Raw genomic sequence first — 23428 nt, forward strand, 5'->3', positions numbered from 1 at the left:
AACAAGGAACAAATGGATTGGAAAAAGGCAAGAAGGAGGTATAGGGGGTATGCTCCTTATACAATACACCTATATGAAGGTTTTTTTTTAAAAAAGATTTTATTTATTTATTATGTATACAACATTCTGCTTCCATGTATATCTGCACACCAGAAGAGGGCACCAGATCTCATAACAGATGGTTGTGAGCCACCATGTGGTTGCTGGGAATTGAACTCAGGACCTCTGGAAGAGCCGTCAGTGCTCTTAACCTCTGAGCCAACTCTCCAGCCCCCTATATGAAGGTTTTTTAAAAAAATAATTTTATTCTTTTAAATTTCATTTTACATTCTAACCACAGTTCTCCCTTCCAACCCTCCTCCTGTCCCCCTTACCTCCACTCCAGCCCACCCCCAGTCCACTCCTTCTCAAAGGTAAGGGCTCCCATAAGGAGTCAACAAAGTCTGGCACAATAGGTTAGGGCAGGGCCAAGCCCCTCTCCCATGCATTAAGGCTGAGCATGGCATCCTATGAAGTTTTATAAAAATAAAATAATTTTTAAAGATTGATTCATTAGAAAGGAAACACAACAAGTAAAAGAGTATAGCTATCAAGTTTCCCAGTGATTAGGTAGATAATAGTGGCATGTAGTTATTTAACAAATATTGACTGACTACTTATCAGATTATATAAATAAGATATAATTTATTGTTATTACTATTTATTTTTTAATTTCATTTTACATTCCAACCAAAGTACTCTCTCCTAACCCTCCACCCATCACCCTGACTTCCCCCCAACTCACTCCCCATCCACTTCTCCCAACAGGTAAGGGCTCCCATGGCAAGTCAACAAAATCTGTCACATTAAGTTGGGGTAGGACCAAGCCCCACCACTCTGCTTTAAGTCTGAGCATGGAATCCTACCATAGGGAATGGATAGTTTATACACTAAGGATAGATCCTGATCTTACTGCTAGGGGCCCCTCAGATAGACCAAGCTTCACAACTGTATCCCACCTAAAGAGGGCCTAGTTTGGTCCCATGGAGACTCCATAGCTGTCTGTCTAGAGTTCATGAGTTTCCCCAAGTTTGGTTCAGCTGTCCCTGTAGATTTTTCCATCATGGTCTTGACCTCCCTTGTTCATGTATTCCCTCCTCCCTCTTTTCAAATGGATTCCTGGAGATCAGCCTGATGCTTGGTTGTAGATCTCTATATCTGGTTTGATCAATTACTGGAGGAAGGATCTAGCCTCTTTGAAGCTGTGGATTGTAGTCTGGTTATTCTTTGCTTTGTATCTAAAATCCATTTATGAGTGAGTACATATCATGTTTGTCTTTCTAAGTCTGGGTTATCTCACTTAGAATAGTTTTTCTCTAGTTCTATCCATTTGCCTGTGAATTTCATTATGTAATTTTTTTTTTCAGCTGAGTAATATTCCATTGTGTAAACGAACCACATTTTCTTTATCCATCCCTTAGTTGAGGAGCATCTAGGTTGTTTCCAGGTTCTGTCTATTATGAATAATGTTGCTATGATTATTGTTGAGAAAGTGTCATTGTGGTATCATTGAATATCCTTTGGGTATATATCCAAGAAGGATATCACTGGGTCTTAAGGTAGATTGAGTCACAATTTTCTGAGAAACTGTCATCCTGATTTCCAGAATGTCTGTACAAGCTTGCACTACCACCAGCAGTGGAGAAGTGTTCCCCGTAATCCACATCCTCTCCAACATAAGCTTTCCTCAGTATTTTTTTATCTTAACCATTCTGACAGGCGTAAGATGGTATTTCAGAGTTGTTTTGATTTACATTTCCCTGATGACTAAAATGTTGAGCAATTCCTTAGATGTCTTTTGGCTATTTGAGATTCTTCTGTGAGAATTCTGTTTAGCTCTCCACTCCATTTTTTAATTGGATTGTTTGGGATTTTGTTGTCTAGTTTCTTGAGTTTTTTTATGTATTTGGAGATCAGCCCTATGTCAGATCTGGGGTATGTGAAGATCTTTTTCCATTCCATAGGCTCTCATTTTGTCTTATTGACAGTGTCATTTGCCTTATAGAAGATTCTCAGTCTCAGTAGGTTCCATTTTTTATTGATTATTGCTCTTAGTGTCTGTGCTACTGGTATTATATTTAGGAAGTAGTCTCCTGTGCCAATGCATTCAAAGCTACTTCCCACTTTCTCTTCTATTAGGTTCAGTGTAACTGGCTTTATGTTGAGGTCCTTGATCCACTTGGAGTTGAATTTTGTGCAAGGTGATAGATATGGATATATTTGAAATCTTCTACATATTGACATCCAATTATACCAGCACCAATTGTTAAAGATGTTTCCCTTTTTCCATTGTACCTTGTTGGCTACTTTGTCAAAAATCAGGTGTTGACATGTATATGGAGTAATATCAAGGTCTTCAAATTGATTCCATTGATGCATGTATCTGTTAATATGTCAATACCAAGGGTTTTTTTTTACTACTATAGCTCTATAGTAGAGCTTGAGGTCAGTGATGGCGATGTCTCCAGAAGTTCCTTTATTGTACAGGATTGTTTTAGCTAATCTTGGATTTTTGTTTTTCCATATGAGGTTGAGTAATGTTCTTTCAAGGTCTGTGAAGAAATGTATTGTGATTTTGATGGATTTTGCATGATTGCCATTTCTTATTTTGTTGATCCTACCCATCCAAGAGCATAGGAGAACTTTCAATTTTCATGAAAAACCCTAAATAAACCATTTTAAATGCTATGTTCTGTATGCCTTTGAAAGGTTTTAAAGAATACCTATACATTTGAAATATATCCCTGTGTATCTAGAAAGCCTAACTATAAGTTCTGACTATTATAGATGACTCTCTATAATCTGTATTTAATTATATATTACATTTTAAAATGGTTGTATAAACATATTACCTAAACAAGAGTAGAAATATGCATATAACAAAATTAACCTTATTTGTATCAATAAACCAAAATCAATACCAATGCAAAGTATTCATTTCTATATCACATTCCCTTTTTCCTTTAGAAAGAGATTGACTGCGATTATTAACCATTTATAATCAACCCCATTAAAATGAAAACAAAAATTTATATAAATATTCTTTTTTTCAACTTTTTTATTTGAATTAGAAACAGGATTGATTTACATGAGAATCCCAGTTCCCTTCTCCCACCCGTCCTTCTCTACCACCACCCCCCAACTAAAAACCCTATCTATCACATATCCTTTCTGCTCTCCCTGGATGGTGAGGCCTTCCATAGGGTGTCATCAGAGTCTATTGTATCCTTTGGGATAGGGCCTAGGCCCACCCCCATGTGTGTTGGCTCAGGGAGTATTCCTCTATATGGAATGGGCTCCCAAAGTCCACACCTATGCTAGGCATGAGTACTGAACTTATACAGGAGGTCCATAGATTTCTGAGGTTTCCTCACTGAAACCCATGTTCCTGGGGTCTGGATCAGTCCCATGCTGGTATTCCAGCTATTAGTCTGGGGAGCAAGAGTTCCCCAATGTTCAGGTCAGCTGTTTCTGTGGGTTTCACCAGCCTGGTCTGGACCCCTGTGTTCTTCACTCTACCTTCTCTGCATCTGGATTCCAGTTCAGTTCGGTGATTAGTTGTGGGTGTCTGCTTCTACTTCTACTAGCTGCTGGATGAAGGCTATAGGATGGCATATAAGTTAGTCATCAATCTCATTATCAGGGGAGGGCATTTAAGCTAGCCTCTCCTCTGTTGCTTAGATTGTTAGCTGGTGTCATCTTTGTAGATCTCCAGACATTTCCCTAGTGCCTGATTTCTCTGTAAACCAAAAATGTCTCCCTGTATTATGATATCTCCATTCTTGTTATCATCTATCCTTCCCCTGACTCAACCTTTCTGCTCCCTCATGTCCTCTGCATCCCTCTTCTTCTCCCCTTCTCATTCTTCTAGCTCCCTACACCTCTTCCCGTGCTCCCAATTTGCTCAGCAGATCTTAACCGTTTCCCCTTCTCCAGGGGACCATGTATGTCTCTCTTAGGGTCCTCCTGGTTTACTAGCTTCTTTGGCAGTGTGGATTGTAAGCTGGTAATCCTTTACTCTATGTCTAAAATCCGAATATGAGTGAGTACATACCATGTTTGTCTTTTTGTGATTGGTTTACCTCGCTCAGAATGGTTTCTTCTAGTTCCATCCATTTTCCTGCAAATTTCAAGATTCCATTGTTTTTTTTTCCGCTGAGTTGTACTCCATTGTGTAAATGTACCACATTTTCTCTATCCATTCTTCAGTTGAGGGGCATCTAGGCTGCTTCCAGTTTCTGGCTGTTACAAATAGTGCTACTATGAACATTGTTGAACAGATTTCTTTGTTGTATGAATGTGCTTCCTTTGGCTATATGCCTAAGAGTGGAATTGCTGGATCTTGTGGGAGACTGATTCCCATTTTTCTTGAGGAGTTGCCGTACTGATTTCCAAAGTGGCTGTACAAGTTGGCACTCCCACCAGCAGTGGAGAAGTGTTCCTCTTTCTCCACATCCTCTCCAGCATAAACTGTCATTGGTGTTATTGATTTTGGCCATTCTGACAGGAGTAAGATGATATCTCAGAGATGTTTTGATTTGCATTTCCCTGATAGATAAGGATGTTGAACACTTTCTTATGTGTCTTTCAGCCATTTTAGATTCCTCTATTGAGAATTGTCTATTTAGTTCTGTACCCACTTTTTAATTGGATTGTTTGGTGTTTTGGAGACTAGCTTCTTGAGTTCTTTGTATATTTTGGAGATCAGCCCTCTGTCAGATGTGGGGTTGGTGAATATCTTTTCCCAGTCTGTGGGCTGCCGTTTTGTCTTGCTGACTGTCTCCTTTGCCTTATAGAAGCTTCTCAGTTTCAGGAGGTCCCATTTATCAATTGTTGACCTCAGTTCAGGAAACAGTCACCTGTACCAATTATTCAAGGGTATTTCCCACTTTGTCTTCTAATAGGTTCAGTGTAGCTGGATTTATGTTGAGGTCTTTGATCCATTTTGACTTAAGTTTTGTGCAAGGTGATAGGCTTGGGTCTAACTGCAGTCTTCTACATGTCTGCATCCAGTTATGCCAGTACCATTTGTTGAAGATGTTCTCTTTGTTCCAGGGTATATATTTGGATTGTTTGTCAAAAATTAAGTGTTCATAGGTGTGTGGGTTAATATCAGGGTTTTCAACTCTATTTCATTGGTCTGCCTATCTATTTTTGTGCCAATACCAACCTGTTTTCTGTAATAGAGCTTGAAGTCAGGGATGGTCATGCCTCCAGAAGTTCCTCCATTGTACAGGGTTGTTTTGGCTATCCTGGGTCTTTTGTTTCTCCATATAAAGTTGAGAATTGTTCTTTCAAGGTCTGTGAAGAATTGTGCTGGTATTTTGATGGGGATTTCATTGAATCTGTAGATTGCTTTTGGCAAGATTACCATTTTTACTATGTTGATCCTACCTGTCCAAGAGCATAGGAGATCTTTCCATTTTCTAGTATCTTCTTTAATTTCTTTCTTTAGAGACTCAAAATTCTTACGGTACAGGTCTTTCATGTTTTTGTTTAGTGTTACCCCAAGGTACTTTATGTTGTTTGTAGCAATTGTAAAGGGTGATGTTTCTCTGATTTCTTTCTCCACCAATGTCTGATTGGTATATAGTAGGGCTACAGATTTTTTTGAGTTAATCTTGTATCCTGCCACTTTGCTGATGGAGTTTATCAGCTGTAGGAGTTCCCTGGTAGAGTTTTTCAGGTCACTAATGTAAACTATCATATCTTCTGCAAATAGTGAGAGTTTGACTTCTTCCTTTCCGATTTTTCATTCCCTTGATCTCCTTTTGTTGTCTTATTGCTCTAGCTAGAACTTCAAGGACAATATTGAAGAGGTATGGAGATAGTGGACAGCCTTGTCCCCGATTTTAGAGTAATTGCATTGAGTTTCTCTCCATTAAATTTGATGTTGGCTGTTGGCTTGCTGTATATTGCTTTTATTATGTTGAGGTGTGTTTCTGTTATCCCTGATTTCTCCAAGACCTTTATCATGAAGGGGTGTTGGATTTTGTCAAAGGCTTTTTTGGCATCTAGTGAGAGAATCATGTGTTTTTTCCCTTAGTCTGTTTATATGGTGGATTACATTGATGGATTTTCGTATGTTGAGCCATCCTTGCATCCCTGGGATGCATCCTACTTGATCATGGTGGATGATTTCTCTGATGTGTTCTTGGATTCGATTTGCCAATACTTTGTTGAGTATTTTTGCAAAAATGTTCATGAGGGATATTGGTCTGTAGTTCTCTTTTTTAGTTGTGTCTTTGTGTGGCTTAGGTATCAAGGTTATTGTAGCCTTGTAAAAATAGTTTGGCAATGTCCCTTCTGTTTCTATTGGGTGGAACAATTTGAGGAATATTGGTATTAGCTCTTCTTTGAATTTCTGATAATATTCTGTAGTGAATCCATCTGGCCCCGGGGTTTTTTCATTTGGGATACTTTTGATGACTGCTTCTATTTCCTTAGTGGTTATAGGTATGTTTAAGTTGCTTATCTGTTCTTGATTCAATTTTGGTAAGTGATAACTGTCCAGAAAATTCTCCATTTCCTTTAAGTTTGCAAATTCTGTGGAGTACAGGTTTTCAAAGTATGACCTGAAGATTTCTGGATTTCCTCAATGTCCATTGTTATGTCCCCCTTTTCATTTCTGATTTTGTTAATTTGCATGCTCTCTCTCTGCCTTTTGGTTAGTTTGGATAACGGTTTGTCTTTCTTGTTGATTTTCTTCAAGAAGCAACTCTTTGTTATATTGATTCTTTGAATTGTATTCTTTGTTTCGACTTTATTGATTTTTGCCCTCAGTTTGATAATTTCCTGGCGTCTGCTCCTCCAGGGTGAATTTGCTTCCATTTTTTCTAGAACTTTCAGCTGTGATGTCAACTCTCTGGTGTGTCTATTCTCTAGTTTCTTCACATGAGCACTTAGAGCTATGAACTTTCCTCTTAGTACTGCTTTCAAAATGTCCCATAAGTTTGGGTATGTTGTGTCTACATTTTCATTGAATTTTAGGAAGTCTTTAATTTCTTTCTTTATTTCTTCCTTGACCCAGGAATGGTGCAATTGCGTGTTGTTCAATTTCCATCAGTTGGTAGGTTTTCTGCACTTTGTTTTGTTTTTGATTTCTAACTTTAAAGCATAGTGGTCTGATAAGACACAGGGGATTATTCCAATTTTTTTGTACCTGTTGAGGTTTGCTATGTTGCTGAGTGTGTGGTCGATTTTTGAGACGGTTCCATGTGATGCTGAAAAGAAGGTATATTCTTTTGTGTTTGGATAGAAATTTCTATAGATGTCAATTGGGTCATAACTTTTGTTAGTTCCTTTGTCTCTTTGTTAAGTTTCTGTCTGGTGGTCCTGTCCAGTGGTGAGAGTGGGGTGTTGAAGTCTCCCACTATAACTGTGTGAGGCCTTATTTGTGATTTGAATTTTAATAGTTTCTTTTATGAATGTTGGTGCCTTCACATTTGGGGCATAGATGTTTAGAATTGAGACTTCTTCCTGGTGGATTTTTCCTGTGATGAATATGAAATGACCTTCTTCATCTCTTTTGATTGATTTTGAAGTCTAACTTGTTAGATACTAAGATAGCTACCCCAGATCGTTTCCTGGGTCCATTTGATTGGAATATCGTATCCCAACCCTTTATTCTGAGGTAATGTCTGTCTTTGAATTCAAGGTGTGTTTCTTGTATTCAGCAGAAGGATGGATTCTGTCTTCGTATCCAAGCTGTTAGCCTGTGTCTTTTTATAGGCGAGTTAAGACAATTAATATTGAGGGAAATTAAGGTCCATTGAGTGTTTATTCTTGTTTGTTTTTGATTTGTTGTTGGTACTGGTATTGTATCAGGATTTACCCTGCCTTTTATTTTGTGTTTTTGTAGAGTGGGATTATCTATTGACTATGTTTATGTGAGTGTAGTAAATTTACTTAGTTTGGAGTTTCCCTTCTAGTACTTTCTGTAGGGCTGGATTAGTGGTTAGATATTGTTTAAATCTGGTTTTGTCATGGAGTATCTTGTTTTCTCCATTTATATTGATTGAAAGCTTTGCTGGGTATAGTAGTCTGGGCTGGCATCCGTGTTCTCTCAGAGTTGGTAGAATATCTATAAATATTCATTTTTGTATCAGTGGACAGCCTTGTCCCTGTTTTGTGAAATTTATTTTAGTTTCTCTCCATTCAATTTGATGTTGACTGTCATCTTGCTGTCAATTGCTTTTATTATGTTAAGTTATGGTCCTGGTATCCCTGACCTCTCTAAGACCTTTATCATGAATGTGTGTTTGATTTGTCAAAGGCTTTTTCAGCATCTAATGAGATGATCATGTGTTTTTTCTTTCAGTTTTTTATATGGTGCATTACATTGACAGATTTGTATGTCTAATCAACCCTGCATCTCTGTGATGAAGCCTATTTGGTCATAGTGGATGATTTTTTAATGTGTTCTTGGATTTGGTTTGCCAGTATTTTATTGAATGTTTTTGCATCAATGTTCATGAGGGATATTGGTCTGTAATTCTTTTTCTTTGTTGCATCTTTGTGTGGTTTGGGTATCAGGGTTACTGTAGCCTCAGAAAAGGAGTTTGGCAATGTTCCTTCTGTTTCTATTGTGTGGAATAATTTAAGAAGTATTGGTATTAGCTCTTCTTTGAAAGTCTGGTAGAATTCTGTGTTGAAGTCATCTGGTCCTAGGCTTTTTTAAAGGGGGGTTGGGAGACTTTTAATGACTGCTTCTATTTCCTTTGGGGTTGTAGGTGTATTTAAATTGTTTATCTGGTCATGATTTAATTTTGGTATGTGGTATCTATACAGAAAATTGTCAATTTCTTTTAAGTTTCCCAATTTTGTGGAATATGGGTTTTTGAAGTATAACCTGGCGATTCTCTGAATTTCCTCAGTGTCTGTTTGTTATACCCCCCTCTTTGTTTCTGATTTTCTTAATCTGGTTATTCTCTCTCTGCCTTTTAGTTAGCATGGATAAGCATTTGTCTATCCTGTTGACTGTCTTGAAGAACTAACTATTTGCTTCATTGATTCTTTTTATTGTTCTCTTTCTTTCTATTTTATTATTTCAGCCTTCAATTTGATTATTTACTGCCATCTACTCTTTCTGGCTGAATTTGTTTCTTTTTGTTCTAGAGCATTCAGGTGTTCTGTTAATTCGCTAGAATGGGATTTCTCCAATGTCTTTATGTAGGCATTTAGTGCTATGAACTTTCTTTGAGCACTGCTTTCCTAGTGTCCAATAAGTTTGGGTATATTGTACTTTCATTTTCATTGAATTCTTGGAAGTCTTTAATGTCTTTCTTTGTTTCTTCTTGACCCAGGGATGATTCATTTGGGCATTATTCAGTTTCCATGATTTTGTAGGCTTTCTGGAATTTGCATTGTTGTTGAATTCTAACCTTAAGCCATGGTGATCTGATAAGATCCAGGAGCTTATTCCATTTTTTTGTATCTGTTTAGGTTTGCTTTGTTGCCGAGTATGTGGTCAATTTTAGAGAAGGTTCCATGAAGTGCTGAGAAAGTGTGTTCTTTTGGATTTGGGTGGAAAGTTCTATAGATGTCTGTTAAGTCCATCACCATCATGATATCTGTTAGTTCCTTTATGTCTCTGTTAAATTTTTGTTTGGGAGACCTGTCTGATGGGGGAAGTGCTTCTTGTATGTGTTTGTCTTATTGGTTGATATATAAAGTACTGTTTGGCCAATGAGGAAGCAAGATAGATGGGAAGCAAGATAGGAGTCAAGGAGGATTCTAGGAAATGTATTAAAAGATCCAGACAGGAAGTGACATAGCAGGCAGTCTCAGTATATTAAACAAGGGCAAAAAGGAAGTCACCCTTTTCGTACTTTCTCCTGCTCTCTGCTCTGAGCCACCATGTGATCCCGGGATGAGGACACCAGCAGAAGTCATCCTCCATAAGATAAGTCTTATAAAATATATAGAGTTATGATAATTAAGACTGAACTAGCAGATGAGAAATCCTAGTCGTTGGCCAAGCAGCATTTGTACCTAATATAAGTCTCTGTGTGTAACCTGGGACCTTAACATGGCGGTAGGCTGAACTTGAGCTACCTGGCAGAAAGCACCCACATGGTGGGAGGACACGGGTGGCTTTGACAGAAAGACTTATTGTTACACCTGTCCATTGGTGAAAGTGGAGTGTTGAAGTCTCACACTATTCATGTGTGGGGCTTGAAGTGTGATTTAAGCTTGATTAATGTTTCTTTTTACAAATGTGGGTGCTCTTTGGTACATAGATGTTCAGAATTGTAACTTCATCTTGATGGTTTTTTCATGCTATGAATATGAAATGACATTCTTCATCTTTTTTTATTACTTTTAGTTTGAAGTCTATTTTGTTATTTATTAGAATACCTAAACCAGCTTGTTTCTTAGGTACGTTTGTTTGAAAAATCTTTTCCAATTCCTTTCCTCTTAGGGTCTGCCTTTGAAGTTGAGGTAGGCTTCTTATATGGAGCAGAAGGATTGGTCCTATTTTTGCATCCAATCTGTTAGCCTGTGTCTTTTTGTTGGTGAATTGAGTTCATTGATATTAAGGGGTATTAATGAACACTGATTGCTGGTTCTTGGTATTTTTGTTTTTGTTGTTGTTGTTGGTATTATATATGCATTTCCCTTCTTTGGAATTTGCTGGTGTGGAATTACCTATTACCTGTGGGTTTGTGGGTGTAGCTAACTTCCTTGGGTTGGAGTTTTCCTTCTAATACTTTCTGCAGGGCTGGATTTGTGGATAGCATAGTTTAAATATGGTTTTGTCTTGGAATATCATTTGTTTTTCATTTTAATTTTTATTAATTTATTATTTACATTCCAATCCTAGTTTCCACTCCCTCCTCCCCTTCTACTCCCTCACTCAATCCCCCACTTCCCATTGGCTCCTTGGAGAGGGTAAGGCTTCCCCAGAAAGTCTACTAAGTCTGTCCCATCATCATATTGAGGCAGGACCAAGGCACTTCTTGGGATATCTTTTTATTTCTGTCTATGGTGATTGAAAGCTTCGCTGTGCATAATAGTCTGGGCTGGCATCCATGGTCTCTTAGTGTTTGCATAATACCTGTCCACAGCCTTCTGGCTTTCATTGTTTCCACTGAGAAACTGGATGTAATTCTGGTAGGTCTGTCTTTATTTGTTACTTGGCCTTTTTCCTTTGCAGCTCTTAATATTCTTTCTTTATTTGGCTGTTTAGTGTTTTGATTATTATGTGGCAAGAGAACTTTTTGTTTGGTCCAGTCTATTTGGTGTTCTGTAAGCTTCTTGTTCTTTCATAGGCATGTCCTTCTTTAGGTTGGGAAGTTTTTCTTCTATGGTTTTGTTGAATATATTTTCTGTACCTTTGAGTTGGTATTCTTCTTCTTCTATCCCTATCATTCCCAGGTTTGATCTTTTCATGGTGTCCCATATTTCTTGGGTATTTTGTGTTAAGAATTTGTTGGATTTAACATTTTCTTTGACCAATGAATCTATTCCCTCTATTGTATCTCAAACACCTGAGATTCTCTTTTCCATCTCTTATTTTCTGTTGTTTATGCATGCATCTGTAGTTCTTGATTATTTAACCAGATTTTCCATTTCCAGAGTTCCCTTGCTTTGTTTTTTTCTTTATTGCCTCTATTTCAGTTTTTAAGTCTTGAACCATTTCCTTCACCTGTTTGATTGCTGTTTCTTGGTTTTCTTTACAAGATTTGTTGATTTCTTCAATTTTTATTTGTCTTTTCCATGATTTCTTTAAGGGAATTTTTCATTTCTTCTTTAAGTACCTCAATCATCTTCATAACATTATTTTAAGGTCATTTTGTTCTGCTTTATCTGTGTCGGGATGCTTAGGTCTCACTGTTGTAGAGCCAATAGTTTCTGGTGGTGCCATATTGTTTTTTATGTTGTTGAGTGTATTTTTGCACTGTTGGCTACACACCTCTTCCTCCAATTAGTATAGGTAGAGCCTTGCTTCAGAGAGTTCCTCTTCCTCTAATTGGTGCAGTTGTTCTGTGTGGCTCCATTTATTGCTCACCTAGGAGCAGAAAGGGCAGAGCCTCAAGTGATTGTGAGGCTTAGCTGTTCACTCCTCCAGGTGCTTGCAGGGCCATAGCTCTCATGATTGCTCTGCAAGGTGCAGAAAAGTCTGTGGCTCTGGTGGCTGCTGATGCAGTGGTATATCTCATACAGATGTTGGCACTGGTTGGTGTCTAGGACACAGGTGCTCTTTCCCAGAGGGACTTATTAATATAGTTTCTGGAAGCCATTACTGTCTATGTTTCTGGGTCACTGTGGTCATGGCTATGGTCTCTCTCTGACACTTCCAGGCCAAGGCTGGGAGCCACCACTGTGCTCCCTCTCAATCTGACACTTCCCATGGGGCTGGGGCTGGCACAACTGCCATGTTCTCTCTCTCCCAGATGCTTCTGGGCTGGTGCTGGTGTCGCTGCCATTCTGCTTTTCTTAGATGCTTCTGGGCTTCAGCTGGGGACACCACCATGCTCCCTCTCTCCAAGAGATAATTGTTATCCACATTTATTATAGTGTAGTGTGGAAAACAGGTTATAACACAAAAATTAATTTAGTTCTAAACTGCAATAAGTATTAAGAATAGAAGTAGATGGTCCTATGTAAAACTATGCCTGGGAGGTATGTAGCAGTGAGTTAAAAGTTGAAAAAAGTTTTTAGTCAAAAGAAAAATGATTTCATTGATGATCATGTTAAGTTTTGGTATAGCAGTAGGAAACAGGTATTTCTGTCATGCAAAGATATCTATATATTTGGTGTAAGATCTATTTAGCATATATTAAAAATTAATTAATATGTTATCTTAGTTGTAAAAATATATAGATCAATATGTCTGGGTGAAATATGTATATCTAGTTTTGTCCTGTTTTTAGTTAGAGTAGAAAAATCTTTTGTTGAGATGCTCTATAATTTAAAAAAATTCCTATCAATCCATTTTTCTTACACTTGTATAACTGAATCAATTTATTAAACCAGCTTGGTTTCTGAAAATATTTAGGATTTATATTTCTGGTATGGCAATACAGAACAGTGAGATTCTGAACACTAAATTCAAAACTAAAGTTAACTTTGAAAATAGTTTTAATATTGTGTGTGTGTGTGTGTGTGTGTGTGTGTGTGTGTGTGTGTGTGGCGGGGTCTTCTTTCCCTCTCATCCTGTTGGCTACTAGGTTGAGAGGGCAAGAGGCAGTAGCAGTGACAGAAACCTTTGTATGGATCCCATGAGCAGTAATGGAGACAGATCTCTGGAAGACAGACTTTGGTGAATCAGCTCAACTTTATTCCAGAGTATAAGGATTATATATGATTGGGGATCCTGACAACAAACCCTAATTTGCATTAAGAGGCATGCTCCTATCATAAGACTCTTAGCACAAGTCTTAGTTATTATATGTGCAGCAAGAGAGCCTTCTAACAGGGATCTGTTCCAGGGTTCAAGCTAAAGATAAGTCAGGCATCTCATTTAGGGACAGGCATTTGGTTTAGAGATAGCTTTTAGATAGTCAGTCCTCCACGCCCAGGGACATTCTCCAGATAAGAACAGAGAGAGGCAGGAAGTTCTTCTGGAGGGAGGGAGCTCCATGATGTTGAGCTATTGATATAAGCTGCTAGGCCATGGGGAGACTTTGACCAGACAGCAATGTCTTCCAACAATATTATTTTAAAGTTGTCATACAGAAAATTATGTTTTATCTTTAGGTGTATAATTCTATGATTTTTACGATATATCTAGACATTTGTTATCACCACCATATTAAATATTCATAATCCTTTGTCATAGTTCTTTATAGCTACTGCCCCCATGAATAAAATAGTCTTGTCTTCAGCAGAATGTTATATGGATGACATGATGGTATACGTAACTTTTCACACAAGCTTCTTTTATGGAATATAATGCCACCATCAGATTCTCTATATATCAATAGTTTGTACTCATATGGATATACCAATTTGTTTATGCATTCACTTACTGAAAAATATTTGTTTTCAGCTTAGATAAATTATAATATAGTTGTTTTAAACACTGGTATTCCAACACAAATTTTCATTTATCTATAGCAGAAAATCAGTGGTGGAATTTCTGGGTCACATTGTTAAGTACATATTGAACTTTGTGAGAAGTTATCAAACCAATATGTAGAGTTACTGCATTATGTTTTATCCTTCTAGTAATGTGTGAGAGACCTAGTTGCTCACATCTTTCCCAGGATTTGATATTCTTAATATATTTTCAAGGTATCATAATGTACTTCATAAACATATACTATATGCCATTGTGATTTGTTAGTTAAAACTGTTTTAAAGTAAATTATGTGTGTTTATTTTTTAAAGAGGAAATGTAATCTACAAAGATTAAAATGTACACTAAAAGACTTCACTGCACCTTCCTTCAACCAAGAGGTAATTGCTGGTGGTTTCAAATGTATCCATCCAGGAGTATTTAGCTCGTTCATGAACATACCTAAATACATACGTTTTTTCAGTATTTAAAATATTTTGTTGTGTTTTATATTTATTTATAGTATGATGCATTTTGAATTAACTTTTGTAAAAAGTATTAAGTTTATGCTGAGGATTTGTTGTTTTTCCCTTTTTTCCTGCTGATGTCTGATTGTTCCAAAGGATGTTACTGGAAGCAAGAGACCAATATTCTTTGTGAACACAGATTTAAAAAAAAACAATAACAAAGTATTGCATCCAGTGATATTAAAAAATAACCCAAGTAAACAAAGTGTCCCTAGGGAAATGTCCAGAGATCTATAAGGATGATCCCAACTAAGAATCTAAGCAATAGTGGAGAGTCTACCTTAAATGCCCTCCCCTATAATGAGACTGATGACTACCTTAAATGCCATCCTAGAACTTTCATCCAGTAACTGATGGAAACAGAAGCACAGCTAAGCACTAAGCCAAACTCCTGGAATCCAGTTGTAGAGAGAGGGGAATGATGAGCAAAGGGGTCAAGACCATGTTGGGGAAAGCCACAAAAACAGCAAAAATTGACCACATAGTTGGCAGCAAAGCAAACCTCCACAGGTACAAAAGTATTGAAATAACCCCCTGTATCTTATCAGACCACCATGCATTAAAGCTAGAATTCAACAGCAATACGAATTGCAGAAAACCTACATTTACGTGGAAAATGAATAACTCCCAATTGCACCATTCCTTGGTTGAGGAAGAAATAAAAAAAGAAATCAAAGACTTTCTAGAATTTAATGAGAATGTAGACACAACATACCCGAACTTATGGGACACCCTGAAAGCAGTGCTAAGAGGGAAGTTCATAGCACTAAGTGCTCACATGAAGAAACTGGAGGAAAGTCACATTAGAGAATTGACAGAACAACTGAAAGCTTTAGAGCAAGAGGAAGCAAACTCACCAAGGAGGAGTAGACGCCAGGAAATAATCAACCTGAGAGCCGAAATCAACAAAGTAGAAACTAGGAAAACAGTACAAAGAATCAATGAAACAAAGAGTTGGTTCTTTGAGAAGATCAACAAGATAGACAAGCCTCTAGCCAAACTAACCAAAAGGCAGAGAGAGAGCATGCTAATTAACAAAATCAGAAATGAAAAGGGAGACATAACAACGGACACTGAGGAAATCCAGAGAATCTTTAGGTCATACTTTGAAAACCTGTATTCCACAAAATTGGAAAACCTAAAGGAAATGGACAACTTTCTGGATAAATATCACTTACCAAAATTAAATCAAGATCAGATAGACAGTTTAAATCGAACTATAACCCCTAATGAGATAGAAGCAGTAATCAAAAGCCTCCCAACCAAAAAAAGCCCAGGGCCAGATGGCTTCACTGCAGAATTCTACCAGAAATTCAAACAAGAGCTAATTCCAGTACTCCTCAAACTGTTCCACACAATAGAAGCAGATGGGATATTGCCAAACTCTTTCTATGAGGCTACAATCACTTTGATACCCAAGCCTCACAAAGATATGACTAAGAAAGAGAACTACAGACCGATATCCCTCATGAACATCGATGCTAAAATACTCAACAAAATATTGGCCAACCGAATACAAGAACATATCAGAAAAATCATCCACCATGATCAAGTAGGCTTTATCCCAGGGATGCAAGGATGGTTCAACATACGAAAATCCATCAATGTAATCCACTATATAAACAAACTTAAAAAGAAAAACCACATGATCATCTCACTAGATGCTGAAAAAGCCTTTGACAAAATCCAACATCCCTTCATGATAAAGATCTTGGAGAGAACAGGAATAACAGGAACATATCTAAACATGATCAAGGCAATATATACCAAACCAATAGCCAACATCAAAGTAAATGGAGAGAAACTCAAAGCGTTTCCTCTAAAATCAGGAACAAGACAAGGCTGTCCACTCTCTCCATATCTCTTCAATATTGTACTTGAAGTTCTGGCTATAGCAATAAGACAAGAAAAGGGGATCAAAGGGATACAAATTGGAAAGGATGAAGTAAAACTTTCACTATTTGCAGATGACATGATAGTCTACATTAGTGACCCGAAAAACTCTACCAGGGAACTCCTACGGCTGATAAACACCTTCAGCAAGGTAGCAGGATACAAAATTAACTCAAAAAAATCAGTAGCCCTACTATACACAGATGATAAATCCAATGAGAAAGAAATCAGGGAAACATCACCTTTCACAATATCCACAAGCAACATAAAATACCTGGGGGTAACACTAACCAAAAAAGTGAAAGACCTGTACAATAAGAACTTTGAGACCTTAAAGAAAGAAATTAAAGAAGATACCAGAAAATGGAAAGATCTCCCATGCTCATGGATAGGTAGAATTAACATAGTAAAAATGGCAATCCTGCCAAAAGCAATCTACAGATTCAATGCAATCCCCATCAAAATCCCAACACAGTTTTTCACAGACATTGAAAGAACAATACTCAACTTTATATGGAAAAATAAAAAGCCCAGGATAGCCAAAACAACTCTTTACAATAAAGGATCTTCTGGAGGCATCACCATCCCCGACTTCAAGCTCTACTATAGAGCCATAGTTCTGAAAACAGCTTGGTATTGGCACAAAAATAGACTGATAGACCAATGGAATCGAATTGAAAACCCTGATATCGACCCACGCACCTATGGATACCTTATTTTTGACAAAGGTGCTAAATCTATACAATGGAAAAAAGACAGCATCTTCAACAAATGGTGCTGGTACAATTGGATTCGGACATGCAGAAAATTACAGATAGATCCATACCTGTCACCATGCACAAAACTTAAGTGCAAATGGATCAAAGATCTCAGCATAAATCCAACCACACTGAATCTTCTAGAAGAGAAAGTGGGAACAACCCTTGAACAAATTGGCACAGGAGACCACTTCCTGAACATTACGCCAGAAGCACAGACATTGAGGTCTGCAATTAATAAATGGGACCTACTGAAACTGAGAAGCTTCTGCAAGGCAAAGGAAACAGTCAGTAGGATAAAACGACCACCCACAGAATGGGAAAAGATCTTCACCGATCCCACATCTGACAGAGGACTGATTTCCAAAATATATAAGGAGCTCAAGAAGCTAGCCACCAAAACACCAAACAACGAAATTAAAAAGTGGGGTGCAGAACTAAATAGGGAATTCTCAACAGAGGAATCTGAAATGGCTGAAAGACACTTAAAAAAGTGCTCAAAATCATTGGCCATCAGAGAAATGCAACTCAAAACAACTCTGAGATACCATCTCACGCCTGTCAGAATGGCTAAAATAAAAAACACCAATGACAATCTATGCTGGAGAGGATGTGGAGAAAAAGGAACACTCCTCCATTGCTGGTGGGAGTGCGATCTTGTAAGACCACTCTGGAAATCAGTATGGCGGTTGCTCAGAAAAATGGGAATCAGTGTACCTCAAGATCCAGCCATTCCTCTCTTGGGTATATACCCAAATAGGGCATGTACTTACAACAAGGACATATGTTCAACCATGTTCATAGCAGCATTGTTTGTAATAGCCAGAACCTGGAAACAACCTAGATGCCCCTCTATTGAAGAATGGATTGAGAAAATGTGGTACATTTATACAATGGAGTACTACTCAGCAGAAAAAAGCAATGGAATCTTGAAATTCGCAGGCAAATGGATGGAACTAGAGGAAACCATCCTGAGTGAGGTAACCCAGTCACAAAAAGACAAGCAAGGTATGTACTCACTGATATATGAATTTTAGACATAGAACAAAAGACTACCAGTATATAATGCTCTTCACCAAAGAAACTAGGAAACATGAAGGACTCTAAGGGTTAAATGGTCCCCAGGAATGGAAATGGCATGAACTCCCGAACTAATTGGGGGCATGAGGGTGGGGGGGGGAAGGAGCTGCTACAATAAGAGCAAGAGAAGAGGAGAAGAGGAGAGGAAATGGAGGGGCAGAAACATTGAGTTGGGGGAAGAATAGAGGAAAGAGAGCAAGATGAGAGAAACGATATCAGAGGGAGCCACTGTAGGCCCGAGAAGGGATCAGGAACCAGGGAGATCTCCAGAGACCTACAAGGATGACACGATCTGACAATCCAGGCAATGGTGGAGAGGATAACCTAAAAACCCTCCCCCTAAAATGAGATTGATGACTTCTCTTTATGCCATCCTAGAGCCCTCACCCAGTGGCTGATGGAAACAGAGACAGACATCCACAGATATACAATGAGCCGAAATCGGGAATTTAGTTGAAGAGAGGGAGGAATGAAGAACGAAGGGGTCTGTACTAGGATGGAGAAACCCACAGGAACTGTTGGCCTGAACAAGGGAGAGCACATCGACCCCAGATGCTGTCCAGGAGGCCTGTACAAGACTGATCCAGACCCCAGAACATAGATGTCAATAAGGAGGCCTCTGCACTCCAGGGAGCCTCTGGTAGTGGATTAGTATTTTTCCCTGGTGCAAAAAGGGACTTTGAGAGCCCATCCCATATGAAGGGTTACACTCTGGCCCTGGACACATGGGGAAGGGCCCAGGATCAGCATAGGAAGACTTGGTGGACTTTGCTGAGCTCCCGTTGAGGGCCCTACCCTGCCTGGGGAGTAGTGGGTGGATGGGGTTGGGGGGATGGGCTGGGGGTGGGGGAGAAAGTTTGGGGGTGAGGGGAGGGAGAGGGAGAAGGGACTTGAAATAAGCTTGTTCCCTAACTAGAACTAATAAAATAAAATAAAATTAAAAAAAAAAAAAAAAAAAAAAAAAAAAAAAAAAAAAACAGCTGTCCTGAGCAAGTGGGAGCTCATGGACACCAGCCAGACAGCTGGGGAACCAGCATAGGACTGAACCAGGACCCCTGAACATAGGTGACAGTTAGGAGGCCTGGGCATTCTATGGGGCCTCTTTTGGTGGAACCAGTATTTATCCCTAGTGCACAAATGGACTTTGGGAGGTCATTCCCTATGGAGGGATACTCTCTCAGCCTAGATATATGGGGAGGGCCAAGGCCCTGCCACAAATGATGTGACAGACTTTGATGATTCCCTCCATGGAAGGCTTCACTCTCCCTGGGGAGTGGATAGGAGGCAGGCAGGGAGGTCTGTGGGGGACATGGGAGGATGGGAGGGAAAGAGAACTGGGATTCATATGTAAAATAAGATTGTTTCTAATTTAAATTAAAAATATTAAAAAAGAAACAAAATGCCCATGAAAAAATCACATACCTAAACAAATAGTTATACTAGATTCATGAATTAATATTCTGTATAGTAAAGGTATAAATTCTCCACAAACTGACTTATAAAAATAATGAAATTCTTAGGAATATTGTGTAAAGGATTTTTTTTGTAGATATAGGCAAGCTCGTCTTAGAATTATAAGGTAAACTAATGAGCCAGAATAGCTAAAGCAATTTTGACAATGAATAATAAAGTTGGGAAACTAATAATAGTGAGCAACTCATTACTTTAAGAATTACTGTAAATCTATACTAATAAGAAGATTATGTTATTGGAAAATGGATAGACAGATAGGCCAATGGAGGAACATGAGGACAGATATATGCCCATATAGATAGGTTTAATTGATTTAGTTATAGGTTACTTTTCTCCCTTGAATATTTGATGTAGTAATGAAGCGATCTGATTCTAAAAGGGGTGTAGTACATACCTGTGTGTGTGTGTGTGTGTGTGTGTGTGTGTGTGTGTGTATTTAGCCATAAGTTCCATTCTTTAGTACTGCATATATATGGCTATTCAATTGATTTATTTATCACAAGTAGGCTTTATTGGTTATTGTTAGGGTTCTCTAGAGAAATAGAACTGATTGATATATATATATATATATATATATATATATATATATATATATATATAATTTATTAGCGTGACTTACAGTTTATGGTCCAACTATTCTAGTAATATAGAAAGTCTAATAATTTAGTAGTTATCCATTCCATGAGGCTGAATGTCTCAGTTGTTCTTCAGTATATGGATCTATCTGCAATCTCCTACATGTCAGCATCCAGTTATACCATCTAGGAATGGTTATCCTTAGATATGATATTGAGGTTATGTTTTAAAGTATGTCTTTATCCCTTTACAGATATATGTTAAAATATTTGTGGATGGAATGATACAACTTGGTTTTGTCTCAAAATGAGGGATAATGAATGGGAAGGTTCAGTAGAAACAAGACTAAATTTAATTAGGTTTCTGCCTTGAACAATGAAGTATATGACAGAACTGGTTAGTGAGTCAAAGAAATCAGAAAAAGAAACAAGGTAGCTCAATGGCCTAATGGATAAGGCATTTATCATCAACCAGAAAAAGAAATGCTTTTTAAATTTGTTTTTATTGTTTGCAAATAAAATGAGGAAAGAATATTTTCTCAAAAATGAAAATAAGCTCAAATTATATATATATATTAACATTTCTCTTATTCAGTAGCTACTCAATGGTATAGAACCCTTCTAAGCATCAAAATATTCTATAGCTTCTTTTTTTCCTTTACCCCTTTTAGTTATCTCTTTTTCATATGTTAATTATATAATAATGGGGTTTATTATGACATTTTTATACATGTATGTAATGTATTTGGAGGCTGGTGAGATGGCTAAGCTGGTAAACACCTGCCATACAAATCTGACAACTCAAATTCGATCCCCAAACCCATAGTAGAAGAAAAGAACTGACTCTTGGAATATTTCCACTGACTTCCACATGCAAACCATGGCATGCACATGCATATGCTCACACATACATCATAGACATGCATAATAGTGGTGGTAAGAAGTAGTAGCAGCAGTAGTAGTAGTAGTAAACAAATGTAAAGGATTTTTGTCATATTCATACTACCCGTTAGCCTCTGTTGTACTCCTTCCACTTCCAGTGATCCCCTTCTACTCATGTAGTCCTCTTACTATGTTCTTGGTTTTTTTCCCTCTTTTTGTGACCCATTTTGTTCTACTATAATTTCTTATAAGATCTAGATTGAATGATTATTGGAAAAAGCATGGGCTCCTTACCAGTACAACACTGAGAAAGATGTGTCTCTATACTCCAGCAACTATTAACTGTCTATAGATAACTCAGAAAAAATTTGAATGCTTCACAATTGCTATCGTTGCACAGGGGCCATTCTAATATTTTCTGTAACATTTCAATTTTCATATTTATGCTGACAAAGTAAGCACGCTATAATTTCGTAAATGTTTTCTTGAACAAGAGACTCATTATTTTGTGATTTAAACTTTTAAAAACTACTGGAAATGTACAACCATTCCTTTTGTTTATCATAAATTAGCAACTCCATGAGTTTAATAACAGGCTCCTTTTCTGACCAAATGAGTTTCATCTTATTTTTTATATGACAGCTTTTTGAATATTTGTAGACAGTAATCCTGCCACACTAAGATCATATTTTCAATCTAAATTTTCTTTATCTCTTTGATTTACCATCCTATTACACCTCTTGCTCCCTGTATCAGTTACAGTTTACTGATGTTCTACTTAAAGTTTAGGGCTCAGTATTTTTTGTTGCAGAGACAGTATATCTGTTATTGCAACTCATCATTTTTGCACATATTAGAATTAATCTGGATCACTTATTCTTTTTAATGACCTCATATAATTAACCCTTATGGTGTCTAATTAAAAATAAACATATATCAGTGTTCCTATGTTTCCCCACGGAACTGTTCTAATTCATCTTTGTCCTTTACATAAGATATCCATAGGGCAGTTAATTTTGGAAACACATATGATAGAAAATTGCAATTCAGTTCTTAATTTACTTTCAATAAGTTCTCTTTATATTACATTTTATTATGTCCATTTATTCTTCAGCCTCTAATCCTATTATAGGCAATATTGAACATCAAACCTTTAAAATGTTATGATGTAGATTAACTCTATCATCAGACCTATTCAAGTTAGGTCTTGGCTCTGAGCCTAGAAGAAACCAAGAAAACCTTTGGTCATCTCTGTCTCTGTGTCTCTGTTTCTGCCTCTCTGTCTCTCTCTTTGTTTCTGTCTCTTCCTCTCTGTGTCTGTCTATGCCTCTGTCTCTGTTTATCTGTCTCTGCCTCTCTCTCTTTGTCTCTGTCTCTCTCTCCCTGAAATAATAAGGTCTTATCAATAAGATAAACACAGGTGAAGTCACACCAGCATGTCTTAACATGGATTTGCAGATCTTAAATGCCCACTGATTATCAGGTTCTGATGCTTTTTAGTTAGTTAGTCAGTTAACTAGTTAGTTAGGTGTTAGTTAATTAGAGACAATAACACTCTGAATTTAGAAATTTTTCCTTTGATACTGGAAAGTAAGTCAAATTATTCCCATCTGTCACTTGGATTTTATAATCAATTATGTTAATGTCCCATTAAAGATGGACTCATTTAAAGACAGAATGGCATCAGGACTATATTCTGCCTTGAAAATATGTAGTAGGAAATAGATTGTATTGCTTCTCACATATACAACTTTAGCAAAACATTTTCAACATTAGTATTATGTATTTTTTCTTTGAATCTATTAACTTAGTGAATTACTTTAATACATTTTCTCATATTTAATCACCTTTGCATCACTAGCATAACACTAACCATTGTGTTCAATTAATATTTCAAGTAGGAGTTATGCATTTATATTTGTAAATGAACTGAGTATATCATTTTCCTTTTACATAATGGCTTTGCCTACTATTGATGTGATTATTCTACCTTCAAAGAATAAATTAGGGAACATTCTTTTCTGTTATTAGGAAGAGCTTTATTAAAATTAGGATGGTTTCCATAAAATATAGTCACTCTTGCCTGTAAAAGCATCTGAACCAGGAATATTTTTGTGTAGGGATACTTTTTAATATTTCTTTAATTCATTTCTCAAGACCAAGTACTATTCAAAAATTTTAATTTGAGGAAGTCAA

The 23428-nt window shown here is 37.3% G+C and overlaps 1 pseudogene; it reads right to left on the bottom strand.

Annotated features, from left to right (window-relative positions):
* Positions 1 to 21593: 21593 nt before the first annotated feature.
* Positions 21594 to 21694, bottom strand: LOC113837629 (annotated as a pseudogene).
* Between the last annotated feature and the right edge of the window lie 1734 nt (positions 21695 to 23428).

The sequence above is a fragment of the Cricetulus griseus genome, chromosome X (genome assembly GCF_003668045.3).
Source record: "Cricetulus griseus strain 17A/GY chromosome X, alternate assembly CriGri-PICRH-1.0, whole genome shotgun sequence".
Classification (NCBI taxonomy): domain Eukaryota; kingdom Metazoa; phylum Chordata; class Mammalia; order Rodentia; family Cricetidae; genus Cricetulus; species Cricetulus griseus.